Source organism: Gorilla gorilla, chromosome 15 (genome assembly GCF_029281585.2).
Source record: "Gorilla gorilla gorilla isolate KB3781 chromosome 15, NHGRI_mGorGor1-v2.1_pri, whole genome shotgun sequence".
In the NCBI taxonomy this organism is placed as follows: domain Eukaryota; kingdom Metazoa; phylum Chordata; class Mammalia; order Primates; family Hominidae; genus Gorilla; species Gorilla gorilla.
In genome coordinates, this window is record NC_073239.2 from 106,616,134 (window position 1) to 106,634,367 (window position 18,234).

Genomic DNA, 18,234 nt, shown 5'->3' on the forward strand with positions numbered 1-18,234 from the left:
GCTGTTGGCTTAGCCCATCTGGTTTTTATTTGAGAATAGAAATCACAAATCCCACAAACCATCCACTGATTCCTAATCCTAGAAAAGACTGGTATTACTTTAGCAGCATAATATGTTTTTCTTCCCTCTGGTGGAAATAAATGTGCAGCTTTATAGTGGATTAAAAAAGACAATTGAGAAATTTCCTATTATAAACATGTACGGTATCTTAATTTCCTAGTATAATAGCAGGCCGACTAACATAATTAATTATATTTTAAATGCAAATTGTTGACAACAGTTCATCCGGTTGAAATTATTTAAGCCACATCAACTCTACAGAAAGTCCTGCTTTCTAACTCCTAATTCTTTTTTTAGAAAAATAATTCCACATTCTCTCCCATGCCCAGCAATCTCTTAAAAATTTCACATGATATTTAAAGCACCATTGCTGCAACCCCATAGAGACAACTAGGCAAATATAAGTGATTTATATGCAGATTTCAACCTATTTACCGAGCTTAATAGTAAGAGACAAAATATTATATGCAAAATGCGTTCATTTAAATTTTTGATCAGATCTTTCTGCTGCTTGATGGAGCAAGCAAGTTATATTGGTATAGGAGCAAATACATTTCAGAATAGAAGTCGCAAGCCAAGTTTATATGTAGTGAGAGACCTGGACAATGTATGGCTAGATAATCCATTAGTTTCACTCATCTTAACTGACAAGTAGCTCTGAAATGTGAATCAACCCTGAAATTTCCACAGGAAGTACTAAGTAGCTGAGATAATGACAGCTCTCAGACCAACAGTGCTGTGGGACCCACAGGGATCACCTTGCTCTATGTTTCTGAAAAGGCAGGATGCTAGCCACGTGTAGTATGCAAGATAATTTTAGGAAGCACACACATTGGTTACATTTACAGTTCTGTTTGTGTATCAACGTGCATTAGAACAAACAACAAACATTGAAACTATGATTGAGGCTGGGTACAGTGGTTCATGCCCGTAATCCCAGCACTTTTGGTGGCCGAGGCAGATGGATCGCTTCAGCCCAGAAGTCTGAGCAACATGGCAAAACCTCGTATCTACAAAAAAAAAAAAAAAAAATTAACTGGGCATTGGTGGTCTGTACCTGTAGTTTTAGCCACTCAGGAGGGTGAGGTGGGAGGATTGCTTGATTCTGGGAGGTTGAGGCTGCAGTGAGCCATGATCGGGTCACTGCGCTCCAGCCTGGGCAACAGAGAGTCAACAAGAACAACCACCACCACCACCTAGGATTTTATGGATGTTACCACTAGTTAAGTAAAAAGAGGTGAGTTGATTAAAGAAAAATATTGGCTGGGTGCGGTGGCTCACACCTGTAATCCCAGCACTTTGGGAGGCCGAGGCAGGTGGATCACAAGGTCAGGAGATCAAGACCATCCTGGCTAACATGGTGAAACCCTGTCTCTACTAAAAATACAAAAAATTAGCTGGGCGTGGTAATGGGCGCCTGTAGTCCCAGCTACTCGGGAGGCTGAGGCAGGAGAATCGCTTGAACCCGGGAGGCAGAAGTTGCAGCGAGCCAAGATTGCACCACTGCACTCCAGCCTGGGCAACAGAGCAAGATTCTGTTTCAAAAAAAAAAAAGAAAAGAAAAGAAAAATATTAAGAAAATAATAGGGCAGGCAGCATATGCAAATGATGAAAATAGTGATGGTCGTATATAAGGATGATTAAAATTTGGATGACAGTGACCCTAATTTTATAGGTGAGGAAAATGAAGCCCTGAGTAGTGTTTTTTGTTTTTGTTTTTGTTTTTGTTTTTGTTTTGAGATGGAGTTTAACTGTTGTTGCCCAGGCTGGGGTGCAATGGCGCGATCTCAGCTCACTGTAACCTCTGCCTCCTGGGCTCAAGCGATTCTCCTGCCTCAGCCTCCCGAGTAGCTGGGATTACAGGCACCTACCACAATGCCTGGCTATTTTTTGTATTTTTAGTAGAGATGGGGTTTCACCATGTTGGCCAGACTGGTCTCCAGCTCCTGACCTCAGGTAATCCACCTGCCTTGGCCCTCCAAAGTGCTGGGATTACAGGCATGAGCCACCATGCCCGGCAGGCCCTGGGTGGTTTTAAAGGTTTACCCAAAATCCTATGGCTTGTCAGAGGTAGAACAGACCCCATAACTGATTGTTCCACACTCTATGTATTGCATTTAGACTAGCTGAGCCTCACAAAGCATATGGGCTTTTTTCTAGACACATGGGCCAATGAGAAGTTCAGATAAATTCTCAAGCTATTTGTGTATTTGTTGTTGTTTCTTTTTAGGGAACAACGGTGGTATAGTTGTCACTTGGCCAGAATAAAAAGGTGCTAATGACAGCCGATCTCATGTTCAGCTGTGTTTAAACAGAGTAATATTGATTAGATCTGTATTGTTAATTACAGGTATAGACGTGAAATAGAAGAATGATAAGTTTATAATCATCTTTATATTTTGTTAACTTCTGCACCTTCTTAGTAAATGCATCTATGCTTAAAATCACACTTTTATCCAATATATTGAGGCCTTTGGACATTTTTTTTTTTTCTTGAGATGGTTTCACTTTTGTTGCCCAGGCTGGAGTGCAATGGCGCAATCTCGGCTCACTGCAACCTCTGCCTCCTGGGTTCAAACAATTCTCCTGCCTCAGCCTCCTGAGTAGCTGGGATTACAGGTATGCAACATCTCGCCTGGCTAATTTTGTATTTTTAGTAGAGATGGGGTTTCCCCATGTTGGTCAGGCTGGTCTTCAACTCCTGACCTCAGGTGATCCACCTGCCTCGGCCTCCCAGAGTGCTGGGATTAGAGGCGTGACCCACCGCGCTTGGCCGGACATTTTTGCCTTTTATGTGAAAGATATTCTATGATATATTCTATAGCAGGGGTGTCCAATCTTTTGGCTACCCTGGGTGATATGTTTTCGCTGTGTCCCCACCCAAATCTCATCTTGAACTGTAGCTCCCATAATCCCCACATGTCATGGGAGGGACCAGATGGGAGGTAATTGAATCATGAGGGCGAGTTTTTCCCGTGCTGTTCTCATGATAGTGAATAAGTCTCATGAGATCTGATGGTTTTATAAAGGGCAGTTCTTCTGCACAGGCTCTCTGGCCTGTCGCCATGTAAGATGTGACTTTGCTTCTCCTTTGCCTTCCACCATGATTGTGAGGCCTCCCCAGCCATGTGGAACTGTGAGTCCATTAAACCTCTTTTTCTTTATAAATTACCCAGTCTTTAGTATGTCTTTATTAGCAGCATGAGAATAGACTAATACGCTGGGCCACACTAGAAGAAGAATTGTCTTAGGCCACATATAAAATATACCAACACTAACGAGAGCTGATGAGCTCAAAAAAATTCACAAAAAATCTCATAAAGTTTTAAGAAAGTTTACAAATTTGTGTTGGGTCAATTCAAAGCCATCCTGGGCCACATATGGCGTGTGGGCAGTGGGTTGGACAAGCTTGTTCTACAGATTCCTGGAAATAGAAAACAAAAGTCCACATATACATATGCTCCAGTAATGTGGTGGAGCCATTTCCCACCAGATTGCAAGCTGCTCTTCCCACCGCCTTGTTCAGTGACTTCACCTTGGTAACTTGAAATCACTGGCTGTGGCAGGAGTATTTACACCACAGAAATAGGCAAATGATACAAATCAGGGCTTCTTCCTCCAGAGAGCTGATTACTAAACACTTTACCAGTACTTCACTTCTTTGAGCAGTTTTGAGGGTGGAGAGAAGGTAAGCCCTTTTTAAATGAGGTTTGGGAACTTTAAGGAATGATATACAAATTAACTTTGATACCAGTAGAAAGCTTCCCAAGGGAGTACAGAGAGGCATCCCAGAGGCTCTAGTGAGCAGATAAGCTGAGGAATGCAGAAAGCATTTGGCTCTGTTTTCTTTGCTTACCAGGGACTTTAGTACAGTTTGAGCCTTAAGGAAAAACAGTTCCAAATAGTTAGAAATGGGCTTTCTTGTTATTCTGCTGACTAGAAAGATACTGCCTAAGGCTCTTTGGAAAGTTAAGATGACAGGTGATGCCTTCTTCAGAAAGACAAATTTCTATGTAAAAATTCTCATGAATGGGATAGATATGTGCTGTCCAACAGGAATCAGAATGTTCTTTGTTCATGCCGCTAGAGACATGCTGCTATGTAACCCTTGAAATGCGGGTAGTCTGAATTGAGATATGCTGTAAGGTAAAGTACACACTGGATTTCCAAGACTTAAGAAAAAAAAAGAATGTAAAATATCATATTAACATGTTTGTATTGATTACCTGTTGAAATGATCATCATCTTTTGGATATATTAATTATTAAATAATATACATTATGAAAATTAGTTTCACTTGTTATCTTTCCTTTTTTTTTTTTTTTTTTGAGATGGAGTCTTCCTCTGTTGCCCAGGCTGGAGTGCAGTGGCACAATCTCGGCTCACTGCAACTTCTGCCTCCCAGGTTCAAGCGATCCTCCTACTTCAGCCTCCTGAGTAGCTGGGATTACAGGTGGACGCTGCCACATCTGGCTAATTTTTTGTATTTTTAGTAGAGACGGGGTTTCACCATGTTGGCCAGGCTGGTCTCAAACTCCTGACCTCAAGCGATCCACTCACCTTGGCCTCCCAAAGTGCTGGGATTACAGGCATGAGCCACCTCACCTGGCCTCTCTTTACTAGTTTTTAATGTGGCTCCTAGAAAATTTTAAATTACATGTGCACAGCTCTGGGCAACATAGGAAAACCCCATATCCCCCAAAAAAAAAAAAAAAAAAAATACAAAAATTAGCCAGGCATGGTGGCATGAGCCTATAGTCCCAGCTACTTGGGAGCTTAGGTGGGAGGGTCACTTGAGCCCAGAAGGTTAAGGCTGCAGTGAGTTGAGACTGTGCCACTGCACTCCAGGCTGGGCAACAGAGTGACACCTCGTCTCAAAAAAAAAAAAAAAAAAATTACATGTGTGGCACACACTATATTCTTATTAGGTATCACCGGGCTAGATCATGTCCAATAGAACTTTCTATCTATAGTGATCAAAATGTCCTATATTTATGCTGTCCATCCAGGTAGCCACTAGACACATGCTGGTATTTAACCCTTGAAATGTGGGTAGTCTGAATTGAGATGTGCCGTAAGGTAACACACAGCTACTTTGGAGGTTGAGGTGGGAGGACTGTATTCTGAATCAGGTGCTGGAGAAGGCAGATGACTATAGGGAATCAAAAGAGATGGGCAAGCTACAAACGCAGCTCAATTTTGCACAGCTCATACGACAAATTTCATAATGCAATCTCTTCATCTACAGTGAGGGTTAGAATGCCAGGAAAATGCATAACAAATGCCCAACGTGTTGTATAGGCAGAGAGGACAACACACCCAAATATTTGAAACCATGAGCTGTAAATCTGAATCTCAAGCACAGTCTCTATTTCCCTCAAACCTTCTCCCTTGGGTAGGTAGGATTACGACAGTGTTGAGAGGGTGCTCTGGAATTCTGTGAGAAACGCGGGTCAAATTTTTAGTCCTGCTTCCAATATATATGTCCTCCTTCCAGCCCCAGCCAGAAAAAGAACAGTATTGTGCTTGAAAATTTATGTCAGATCACTACCCACCTTGAAATCCAGCACCTTTTTTCAGATGGAGAGCCATAAGGCATAGATTAAGGTATAAGCAGCCCCTGTAAATCAGAAGGATGGCTAAGCCTGGACAGGACTCAGATTTCATTATTTTAATTTCTGGTCTTCAGTTTCTCAAGGAGCTTTAAAAAAATGCAACACAATAATTCAAATACGCTCAATGTTGAAAATGTATTTTTTTTTTTTTTTTTTTGCCCATTTCTCAGAGGTAGGCTTGGCTTCTGAAGCTGTCACCAAGGCATCTCATTGAGGGCAACTGCTGCAGCCAGTGGGAAAAAAAGGGTTTGTTTTCAACATTAAAAAAAAAAAAAGTGAGGGGAGGAAAAAATTCATTTTTTCTTCCAAACCTCCAAGCCTTCACTTGGAGGATACCCACTTCATTGGCATCTTCTGGGTTAAGGAGACAAAGGTCATGTTCTGATGAGAAGACTCAGATCGAGCATAAGTTAAGGAAGTTTCCACCACCCACGTCACCTACAAAACCACCACGTAGGAAGCACACTGTGAACCCCTGAGAGGGAGCATGGCTGGTACATAAATCCTTGCTTTCTCTGCACGCTCCTTCTGGGACTTTTTGCATTCACCGCAGAGAGTGGGAACTGTAAAAATAGACTATATGTTTCTGAAGAAGTGAAAGACTTATTGCATAATGGTGGTAAACTGTGTCTACTAGAACAGAATGACTGTGCATGCAAACATAAAACTCAAAAAATAGCTACCATTCCAGACAAATTTATTTTTTTTAAATATTCAGCCTAAGGAAAAATATGTGGCTCTATGAGTGGAGTAAAAGCTTTGCTCCCTGACATTAAAGTGGAATGACATTAGGTAGTCCAAAAATCTGGCCAACATATCAGGCTAATTCACACTGACCTCTCCTCAGCTGTAAGTTTCAGGTTATTTCTCTCCTCTTTACTTCCTTTTCTCTTTGTAAGACCTACGCAAAAATAGAAAGGAAATAATTTGGAAACAGAAAGTATCAATTTTTGCAGAAGCCCTGTAAGGCACAAATCTACCACTTCCTTCCTTCCTTTTCATCCCTAGGAACAAGAAGAATGAGAAAAACATTCAGACAGACACAGCTGTCAAGTAGAAGAAGAGGCGTCTCCTCAGCCCTGGCCTTTGTTCCCTGCCTTCCCCTTTTCCCACTCTCCCTCTTGCGCTTCTGTGGGGACTCTGGATCACTGCTGAATCTGTTCTCCCTTAATAACTTCTCAACTGTGGATTTGCCAATCCATACAACAAATATTTATTAAGCAACTAGAATGTGCAAGCCTGGGCTAGGTACTGGGGGACGGGAGACCACAGCAAGTGAGAGAGAGAGACGCAATGATAAACAAGACATGAGAACTTTCTTAAAGGAATTTAAAATCTAGCAAACAGGCTGGGCATGGTGGCTCACGCCTGTAATCCCAGCACTTTGGGAGGCCAAGGCAAGAGGATGGCTTGAGGCCAGCCAGGAGTTTGAGACCAGCCTGTACAACATAGTGAGACTCTGTCTTTAAATAAAGTTTTTAAAAATTAGCCAGGCGTGGTGGTGCACATCTGTAGTCCCAGCTACCTGGGAGGCTGGAGCAGGAAGATCACTTGAGTCCAGGAGTTTGAGGCTGCAGTGAGCTATGATCATGCCACTGCACTCCAGCCTGGGGAACAGAGACTCTGTCTCCAAAAATTAATAAATAATAAAATAAAATAAAATCTAGGGTTGATACACTGAGTGTATTAAGTGTTATGATAGTGTGGCATGCAACCTGAAAAATGTCTTTAGGAGAGGCCTTGTCTAAGAATGCCTGGAAGTCTCTGTGGGGTACACCTGGTAGAAGTTGATGTGACTTTTGGGAAGCAGAAATTGTGAGGGAAATGAGACGTATAAGATCATTGCCAATTCAGTGCTTCAGGTCAGAGTAGATGAGACAGATTGAGACTACCTGGCTTTTGGCCACATCCCTGAGTCTTAAGGGAAGAGGCCCAAATGGAAAAAATCTTTCCATCAATAGCCTGTCCATTGGGTATCCAGTACCCAAGGTCTCATGGTTCCCTTGCTGGTAGAATGGTTTCCTTCTCTCTTTGGGTTATTTTTGGAGTCCATATGGACATGGCACTAATATAGTGTTTTAAGCAGCTGGACAGTCCAACCAGAAGTCGGATCAAAGAAGACATATGAGGGGACAACGTATGTCTGCCATTGTGACCATCAACAGCATCTTGGTGGCCTCAGAAGTTAGAAGCTCCTTTGAAAGGCTTCTCTTCAGAAGATGTTGGCAATCTCATCCTCACAGCAATGGGGGCATCACAGGTCGCTGAACATGAGGGAGGAAAATGAGACACACTGAAGGTAGGGTTTATGCGGATCAATGAACCTGAGGTGCTTCATGGAGCCTGTGTTCATTTATGCTCCCAAGGTTTATTCAGCATTACCTATGTGCTGGGCACTGCGCTAGATGCTGGACATACAATGACCAACCAGTCAGACACTGGCCCCTGCCCCAAATGTCTTTGGTCTGCTTGGGGCAAACAGAGGTTACTTATACTTGTATCAGTGATGACTTCATTGGGTAAGTCCTATGAAGGAAAAGTACAGGATTGAGAAAGCATAAAGAGGTGTTAAGGTAGTCTGAGGGGTTATAAAATGCTTCCCTGGGCAAAGGGAACTGGATGGAAATGTTCTCACAGTTGCAGGTATGGACAGGACTAGAGCATTTCTCTTTTTAGAGATGCTCTAAAAAGCATTAGAAATGCTCTAGTCCTGTCCTAGTCCTAGCTCTAGTCCTGTGATGGCTTTTGTGACTCTGTTATTACTCCATGTCTGCGTGCCCTGGAAAACCTAGGTTACAAAATATATAAATAGAGAGCTGTGGGAACTTATGGGAAATTGACTTTCGAGACCTGGGAAGGCCCAGTGCCCAGCATATAGGTGAAGCCCAATAAACACTGGGGTATACATGAACACAGGCTTCGTGAGGTGCCTCAGCTTTGTTTTGGGGCAAGGAAAATATTTGGTGGCTTTGTAATTGGGCTTTGAAATATGAGTAGGGATTCTGTATTTCTTTACTTACTAATTTATTTTATTTTATTTTTTTGGCAGAGTCTTGCTCTGTTGCCCAGGCTGGAGTGCAGTAGTGCCATCTCGGTTCACTGCAACCTCTGCCTCCCAGGTTCAGGTGATTCTCATGCCTCAGCCTCCCAAGTAGCTGGGATTATAGGTGCATACCACCATGCCTGGCTAATTTCTGTATTTTTAGTAGAGATGTGGTTTCACCATGTTGGCCAGCCTGGTCTTGAATTCCTGACCTTAAGTGATCTGCCCACCTCAGTCTTCCAAAGCACTGAGATTACAGGCAGGAGCCACCACACTTGGCCTCCTTTACTTTCTTAATAAACTTGCTTTCACTTTACTCTACGGATTCACCTCAAATTCTTTCTTGTGCAAGTTCCAAGAACCCTCTCTTGGGGTCTGGATCAGGACCCCTTTCCGGTAACATCTTTCTGTCAAACCCCGAAGGGACGATACTGAGGAGACCCCCGACCCAAAGAACTAGACTGTAGCACTGATTGGCCAACTTTGGAGTCAAGGAAACTTTTCTTCTGAAATATTGACAGCATTTAACAATTGAGTAAAGTATAATTCTGTCAAAATTTGAAGCATATTTGTTTCTGTCTACCTGATTTCTCCAGAATTGAAAACTGTTTGTGAGTATTCTTAACTTATGGCAACATAGTTATTTGCATAAGTGCAATAAGAATCTGTTTTCTTTTGCAATAGGACAGAATTGGAGAAACTGGCTATTTTACCAAGGCTTAAATTAGAATGGTGTGCTTTCCTTTAAGGAATCAAATTTGACTTACAGAGCCAATAAAAGCCCCTTGGGAAAACTGGCCTCATACCTTGACTACACAGGCCCTGTACAGGGTTCCTGACCTGTGGTAAGTAAAGAATTACCACAGGGTCAGGAGCCTCAAGTTACCTTAAGACCTCAAGAGGAGAGGAATTTATTCAGCTCATAGGTATTTAAGGGTATAAACCTATGACTGGGCTTAGCTTTAAAAAAAAGTCTTATCTAAGATTCCTTATGGAACAGAGTTCCATCAAAGCCAATTTTAAAAGCCTATATGAAAAATAAGTATTCTCGCTGCACTTTATACAAATAATTGGGCCAAGTATAATAAAGCAAATCTGTCTTACCACAATTTGTCTTTTAGTAAAAATGAGAAACCGGAAAGAGAAAATTGTGTTTCAAGAACAGGTACACCTGTTATTAGATTCTAGTCTCGTCAGTTGTTTTTGAATTTTTTTTCCTGTGATTTAGACTGACCCTGCTTATTCATGTGAACCAATCGGTGATCTGTGATTGCAGCTTAGAAGAGACAAGGGGGTTGTGTAATGTAAAAAACAAAAAACAGGATCAATATTCTAATTTTGGCACATACTGGAATCAGCTAGCAACCCCATATCAGCTTGGTTCCAACAGTTTCCCAGTTCATGAAAAGCCTCCTTATTTAGTTTGCTTGGGATAATATTACTTATTTTGTTTTACTGTTGTGGAATATATTGCTGTTGTACTTTCTGTGTAGGAATGCAGGATAAGTTTACCAAATGTTTTCTTAAATTGAACACTTATTAATCTTCCGGATATCACCTTTGGTCGGAACTGAAAGTTATGAATGGCCCTCAACATACTGATGCTTTCTGACGGAGCTCCTCTCTACCCTGAATACAAAAGACCCAATAGTTAGGCAGGAATATCATTGCCCCTGTCAGCCTGAAGAAGTTACAGAAGATGGATCTTCATCCTTCTGCAACCCTTAGGATTAAGAATTCTTTTATAAAAGGGAGCAGGGAAAGGTCAGAGGCGTTTGAACCAAGCAATTCCAACTTGAATAGGAGCTGGGTAAAATGAATCTGAGACTACTGGGCTCCATTCCCAGATGGTTATGGCATTCTAAGTCACAGAATGAGATAGGTCAGCACAAGATACAGGTCATAAAGACCTTGCTGATAAAACAGGTTGCAGTCAAGAAGCTGGCTAAAACCCACCAAAACCAAGATGGCGATGAGAGTGACCCTTTTTTTTGGTCACTATGATTCTATGAATCCTTTCACATTTTTAAATAAGACATCGAATAAACCAGCATGGTCTTTGTCCTCTTGTCCTGTAAAAATGCTTGAGAGAATTTGCTTTCTAACCAGACGGTTGAAGCGAGGCGAGACAGGGCAGAGAGCATTCCTGTTTGGGTAAGCCAAATAAACATCCCTTACATTAACGAATTTGATATTTATTCCATAGGAGATAAAAAGTTATCAAAAGCATTTGAGCAGGGGTGTGATATAATCAGCTCTGTATTCTAGGAGAATTTCAATAGCAATGTGAAGGAAGGTTTAGACCATTCATACATGTTATTTCATCAAAACTTACCCTCTTTTCTTTAATTAGTATAAGGGTGATATGTATTATAATATAATAGCTATCTAAGTATATATAGTCACCAATAAAAGTTAATTTAATGAACTTTAGTTGAATGTGAACAGTTCCTAGAAATGTAATGACAACCCTCCAAAAAAACCCTGGCTTTATTTTGGAAATGGGGTCTTGCTCTGTTGCTGAGGCTGGAGTGCAGTGGTGTGATCATAGCTCACTGTAGTCTTGAACTCTTGGGCACAAGCAATCCTCTTGTACCAGCCTCCTGAGTTGCTGGGACTACAGCATGTGCCACCACACCAGACTAATTTTTTTTTCTTGGTAGAGACAGGGTCTCACTATGTCATCCAAGCTGGTCTTCCCACCTCAACCTCCCAAAGTGTTGGCATCACAGGTATGAGCCACTACACCTGGCCCAAAACTGGCTTTCTTATGGAGGGTATTTCAAGTTCTAGGAGAAGGGAAAGAGGAGAAACCATTTTGGGGAAAAGAAAACATTTGGTGCCAAAGCCACCATCCAGTCAGTCAGTCTTTGCTCTTGCCATCCACATGCTTTTCCATGGCTACAGATCCCTCAGATAGATTTGCTTCTGTATGGGACAGTGTGTTCACTTGAAATTTTCCATTTAAAAATAACAAAAATAGATTTTTTTTTCCTAGAACTTTTTCTGGGTTAAGTTTCTGGAAAACACGGCTTTTCCTGTATTTAAATGAAGTTGCTATAACTGAATGCTTAGATGTGGCTCTCAATGCTTCCACATTTCACAGTTTTAACTGGGACTGTGACCACTCAGCACTGACATATACTTTGGGCAAGAATCTGTACAGCAGCTCTCTCAGTGAAGACTGAAAAATAGATTTCACTTCAGGGCTTCTCCCTGTTTAAATTGTTTGGATGTGTTGGCTCTTCTTGTTTCTTACTTTGTGAAACCTGCTTACCACTGCTACCTTTTTTCCTTTCCTTCTTTGAATATCTATTTCATTCTTTCATTCAGTTGTTCATTTAGCAAATTTTGATTGAGTTATACCATACGTCAGTTACTGTTCTAAGGATAGAGGTAGTGTATTAGTCTGTTTTCATGCTGCTGATAAAGACATACCTGAGACTGGGGGTAATTTATAAAGGAAAGAGGTTTAATGGACTCACAGCTCTACATGGCTGGGGAGGTCTCACAATCATGGCAGAAGGTGAAAGGAACGTCTTACATGGCAGGCAAGAGAGAGAAATGAGAACCAAGCAGAAGGGGAAACCCCTTATAAAACTATCAGATCTCATGAGACTTATTCACTACTACAAGAACAGTATAGGGGAAACTGCCCCGATGATTTGATTATCTCCCACTGGGTCCCTCCCACAACACATGGGAATAATGGGAGCTACAAGTCAAGATGAGATTTGGATGGGGACACAACCAAACCATATCAGGTAGGGAAGGGCCAGTACCTGTCATCAAGAGCTGTGCCGTCTCATGGGAAAGAGGATGTGATGGAGCCATGGACAGGCTGCCGAAGCTCAGAGGAATCAGGTTGGGGGGCAATTTTCAGAGGAAGTTGCATTGAGCTGGGTCTTAAAGATGAGTAGATGCTTTGGATGTCAAGAGGAAGAGGGAATTCTAGGCAGAGGCAAGGAGACACATTTCCTCTCATCCCTTTCGGCCTCTTATCTCCCCCCATCCATAAATTCGATTTATCTTTTTAAAAGTCAATCACCCAAAGTGGATACAGATGGATGGGGAAAACACTAGAAAATAGCAAAAGAAAAATATTTTTCAACATGCTTTTGTTAAATGCTGAGAGTATATAACTCTCTGTGCACCTATAAAGACTGTATGTGGGTGGAAGGTTGGGCCTTGTCTTTCTGTATCACGAGGAATTCCTGGACCTGCCGTGAGTTTTCATTTCTCAATCCAGAAATTTTTGTATGTGTGCCCAGTCGATGACCTGCCTCGGCAGTCATAACTTCTTTGTCCCACATCTTCCATGAATGCTTTGATTTACCATTCAAGGTATTGTTCATGTGATGGCAAAGACCTAATGGAAAGCATAAGGAAAATGGGCAGGCCGCAGGTAAGAAAATGGAGCTGCCAGCTAGGCTCAGTGGCTCACGCCTGTAATCCCAGCACTTTGGGAGGCCGAGGCTGGTGGATCACAAGGTCAGGAATTCAAGACCAGCCTGGCCAAGATGGTGAAACCCCGTCTCTACTAAAAATACAAAAATTAGCCGGGCGTGGTAGTGGGTGCTTGTAATCCCAGCTACTTGGGATGCTGTGGCAGAGAATTGCTTAAACCCATGAGGCAGAGGTTGAAGTGAGCCGAGATCGCACCACTGCACTCCAGCCTGGCGACAAAGCAAGACTCCGTCTCAAAAAAAAAAAGAAAATGGCGCTGCTTTTCTCAGCACAATTCAACAACATACATATGCTCTAAAGCCATTAGAAAGATCAACTGGGTTTGAGGGAAGTTGTGGAGGGGTGTGGAGGGAAGGTAGATGTTATTTTTGTAAAACGGGCAAGGCATTTACTGTTACTGAGTTCCAGAATTGATCCTGATGAGAACCCCGTGTCTAAGGCTCTTAGAACTGATGATAAACCACACAGCACTTTAGGGAGTGACAGCCATCGATTTGCATATGTGAGGCAACTTTGCTATCTAAAAATTTTTTTTGAAATACACTACTTCTGAGCTGTTTTCTTTAAAGAAACACTAACTGATATACATGGATAATTATTTTAAAATGCTTTAAAAAAAAAACAGTTGTGATGCTTTTCACCATCAGTCTATACTAAAAGATTCATAGCCCACATTGATTTTTCTTCCCCCAAAGACATCTCAATTTTCAATAAGCCTTGAGGCCTCCCTCTTTCCATACAATCTGCTCCTTGCTTCCTCTGCTATCTCTGCCCTCTGGCCACCTTCCCAGACAGTCCATTTTCCAAACATGTATATTATTTTAAGGACGATAACTGGTTTGAGATATTTTATTGCTCAGTTCCTCTGTGAGGTTGTATTACAGACATTTGGGGATAAACAGGCAACATTAGCCATCTCTGTATATGAATAGACCCGAACCTGCCCACGATAACTAACTAACGTGGCCCAAGGTTCTGCTAGAATTAGAAAGAAAAGCAGGGGAATTGGGGTGTCTTCTTAGAATGTCCCCACTGACAGCACAAAGAGGTAAAGTTTGTCTTCAACACCTTCTCCCCTCCCTACTTGGTGTCATTTTGTCTCTCTGGATTAGGCATTTCTTTTTTTTTTTTCTTTTTTCTTTCTTGTTTTTTTTTTTGAGATGGAGTCTTGCTCTGTCGCCCAGGCTGGAGTGCAGTGGCACGATCTCAGCTCACTGCAAGCTCCGCCTCCTGGGTTCATGCCATTCTCCTGCCTCAGCCTCCCAAGTAACTGGGACTACAGGCGCCCACCATCATGCCCAGCTAATTTTTTATATTTTTAGTAGAGACGGGGTTTCACCGTGTTAGCCAGGATGGTCTTGATCTCCTGACCTCGTGATCTGCCCGCCTCAGCCTCCCAAAGTGCTGGGATTACAGGCGTGAGCCACCGCACCCGGCCTCTTTTTTTCTTTTTTTTTTTTAAGATGGAGTCTGGCACTATCACCTAGGCTGGAGTGCAGTGGCACGATCTCGGCTCACTGCAGCCTCCGCCTCCCAGGTTCCAGAGGCTCTTCTGCCTCAGCTTCCTGAGTAGCTGGGATTACAGGCACGAACCACCATGCCCAGCTAATTTTTTGCATTTTTAGTAGAGATGAGGTTTCACCATGTTGACCAGGCTGGTCTCAAACTCCTGAACTCAAGTGATCTACCCGCCTCGGCCTCCCAAAGTGCTGAGATTACAGGCATGAGTCACTGTACCTGGCCTGGGTTAGGCATTCTTGTTCCCCAATCCTAAACATCTAAACCATTTCAGAGAATTGATCTTGTTTCCTAACGTATCTGGTTGGAAAGCAATTCCTGCTAAGGTGTTAATAAAACAAACAAATAAACCACAGTAAGTACAAAAATCAAAACTACCACCACAAAAAGTCTCCTAAAGGTATCTGCAATGTGATTCATTCATTCCCTCCACAAATGGCTGCTGAGTGCCTAAGGCGTGCCAGACATGGTGCTAATTAATGAAGATGAAACAATGAATGTTCAGAACTCAGTATGTTAATGCTACGATAGATTGCGTGAGATGCTAGGCAAGCTAAAAAAAACACAATCAAGCATTTTGTGCCAAGTTTTGTGTGTATTGTCTCATTTCCTTCTCCCAACAATCCTAAGAGGCAGATAGTATCATTACTCTCATTATACAGAGGAGGAAATGAAGGTTAGGGAGGATACATAGGTTGCCCAAGGTCACATGGTTAGTACATGCTAGAACATGGACTTGAATCCTTACCTGGCTGACTCCAAATCCACGTATCAAGCTTTAGCCAGGCTGTTTCCCTGTGTCCAGCAGAAGACACACTCAAAGTCAGTTCAGTGAAGAAAGGGAAGCACATTCCAGGTGGAAGGAACAGCATGTTGGAGGGTTCAGAGGCAAGAATCGTGGCGTGTTCAAAGAACCCCATCTAGATCATATGGTTGAGAGCGATCTAATGAAAGGAGTGACAGATCAAGGGCAAGCCTCGAGAATCCCAACATTTTAGGAATATAAGGGCAAAGAGGAGGAAGAAGGAAGGACAGACTTAGCAGACTGAGGAAGGAAAACCTTCAAGCTGCCAGGGAGTGAAGGGTGGGATGTCGGGCACATGAATCCCAAGGTGCGGAAGAGATGTTTTAGAGCATCTTTTAGTGACTTACATAAAGATACACTGCATAGTTCACCATCTGTTTCTCCCACATCACCCAGTGAAAGGATTGACCACGGGTGAACTGGCTGATGGATGGAATCACAAAATTGTAGAGATGGGCCGTGGGATCATTTCATTTAACCATCTAATTTTCCACAAGAGGAAATGGAGATCCAGGACTCTATGGTGGTTTTCCTAACATTGCATAGCTGATTAAGAGTTGTGATTAGAATTCAGATAATCTGACTCTAGCTCAAAAGGATACATTTCTGACATATATTTATGCAAAGGACATGAACAGACAATCCACAAAGGAAATGCGAAAGGCCAATAAAACATGAAAAAAATTGTTTAACTTCACTCATAATCAAAGAATCCACAATAGTATTGGGAAACAAACACACTTGTGTATTGCTGGGGGAAATCTAAATCGTAATAATCTTTTGTGGAAGATATTTTGGCAATATGGAAGTGGCAATATAGTATAGTGATGAACAATATCAGCCTTGAAGTGAGTCAGGTTCAAAGCTAGGTCTGCCAATCACTCTCACTTTTTTTTTTCTTTTTTTTTGAGACAGAGTCTCGCTCTATCACCCAGGCTGGAGTGCAGTGGCGCTGTCTCGGCTCACTGCAACCTCCACCTCCCGGGTTCACGCCATTCTCCCGCCTCAGCCTCCAGAGTAGCTGGGACTACAGGCGCCCCCACCACACCCAGCTAATTTTTTTGTATTTTTAGTAGAGACGGGGTTTCACTGTGTTAACCAGGATGGTCTCGATCTCCTGACCTCATGATCCGCCCGTCTCGGCCTCCCAAAGTGCTGGGATTACAGGAGTGAGCCACTGCGCCCAGCCCACTCTCTTATTAACCATTTTCTGGGCGCAAGTCTCAGTTTCCACTGGAAAGTGCATATATTAATAATACTTACCTCATAAATTTGTTGTGAAGGTTGAGATTATTTTTATTTATTTATTTATTTATTTATTTATTTATTTATTTATTTATTTATTTTTTGAGACCGAGTTTCGCTCTTGTTGCCCAGGCTGGAGTGCAATGGCTTGATCTCGGCTCACTGCAACCTCCACTTCCTGGGTTCAAGAGATTCTCCTGTCTCAGTCTCCCAAGTAGCTGGGATTACAGGCATGGACCACCATGCCCAGCTAATTTTGTTTTTTAGTAGAGACGGGGTTTCTCCATGTTGGTCAGGCTGGTCTCTAACTCCTGACCTCAGCTGATCTGCCCACCTCAGCCTCCCAAAGTGCTGGGATTACAGGCATGAGCCACCGCGCCCAGCCTAAATGAGATTATTTTTATAAAGCATTTAGCACAGTGCCTAAAATATAGAGTCCAATAAATGGTATCCTCCTGATCATTATATATAAAAAGTTGTACAAATACTCACATTCATGGGCCTGGCAATTTCATATCTTGGAATTTATCTTACAGAAATGATCAGAACCGAGCACAAAGATTTATATACATGGACATTCATCACAACATTATTTATAATAGTGAAAAACTGTAACCACAAATGCCCAACAATAGAGTGTGTAAATAAATGATGGTTCATCTGGTTGATGGAATACCATGTAGCCATTAAATATCATGCTGTAAAAGAACACTTAATCATCTGAGAAAACATCCATATCAAGTGACAAAAGCAGGTTATACAGCAATACATAAGCATAATGCCAATTTTATAATAAAACATATATACATGCATGTATTCTACACACACAGAAAAGAGTGAAAGGCAACTTGGTGGGAATGAAAGAACTTTGACATAAATCCATGCTGGTCATACAAATGCATGTCTATAGGAGACCCCTGTTCCCTGAATTGAGGAAAATCCAGTTCAGTGGATTGTGTTGTAAACTCTGTAAAAAGATTAAGATTAAAAAAAGAATAAAAATCAGTTCCTTTTTCTGATAGTATCAAAACTATATAAATATTTGAGTTTAACGAGCCATTCTCCACCTTTCAGGTTTGAAAAGATGTGAAAGGAAATTATATTTTACGATTGAAAATGTATCTCAGCATATTGGGACTTCTATATTTAACTGCTATTAACGCTTTTCAATGCCAGCATGAAAACATGTACCTTAGACAATCGTCCTCAGTGGTATTTCTTATGGGAAGCTGATTAGACTAAATAAAATAATGTAGCAAACTAAAAAGGCAAACCTCTGTGGATAAACACTGAAAAAGAATGTTAGAGTTGATTTCTTTACTATTTTCTTCCATCAATATGTCTTAGGAAACCTACAGAGGAATTATAGTACAAATGAGAAAAATAAAGAACACAAAGGAATAAGTGATCATTTTTCCACCCATATGATTCCAAATAGTTCACTCTAATAGGCTTTGAAAAGAGTAGTTTGCATTCTCAGC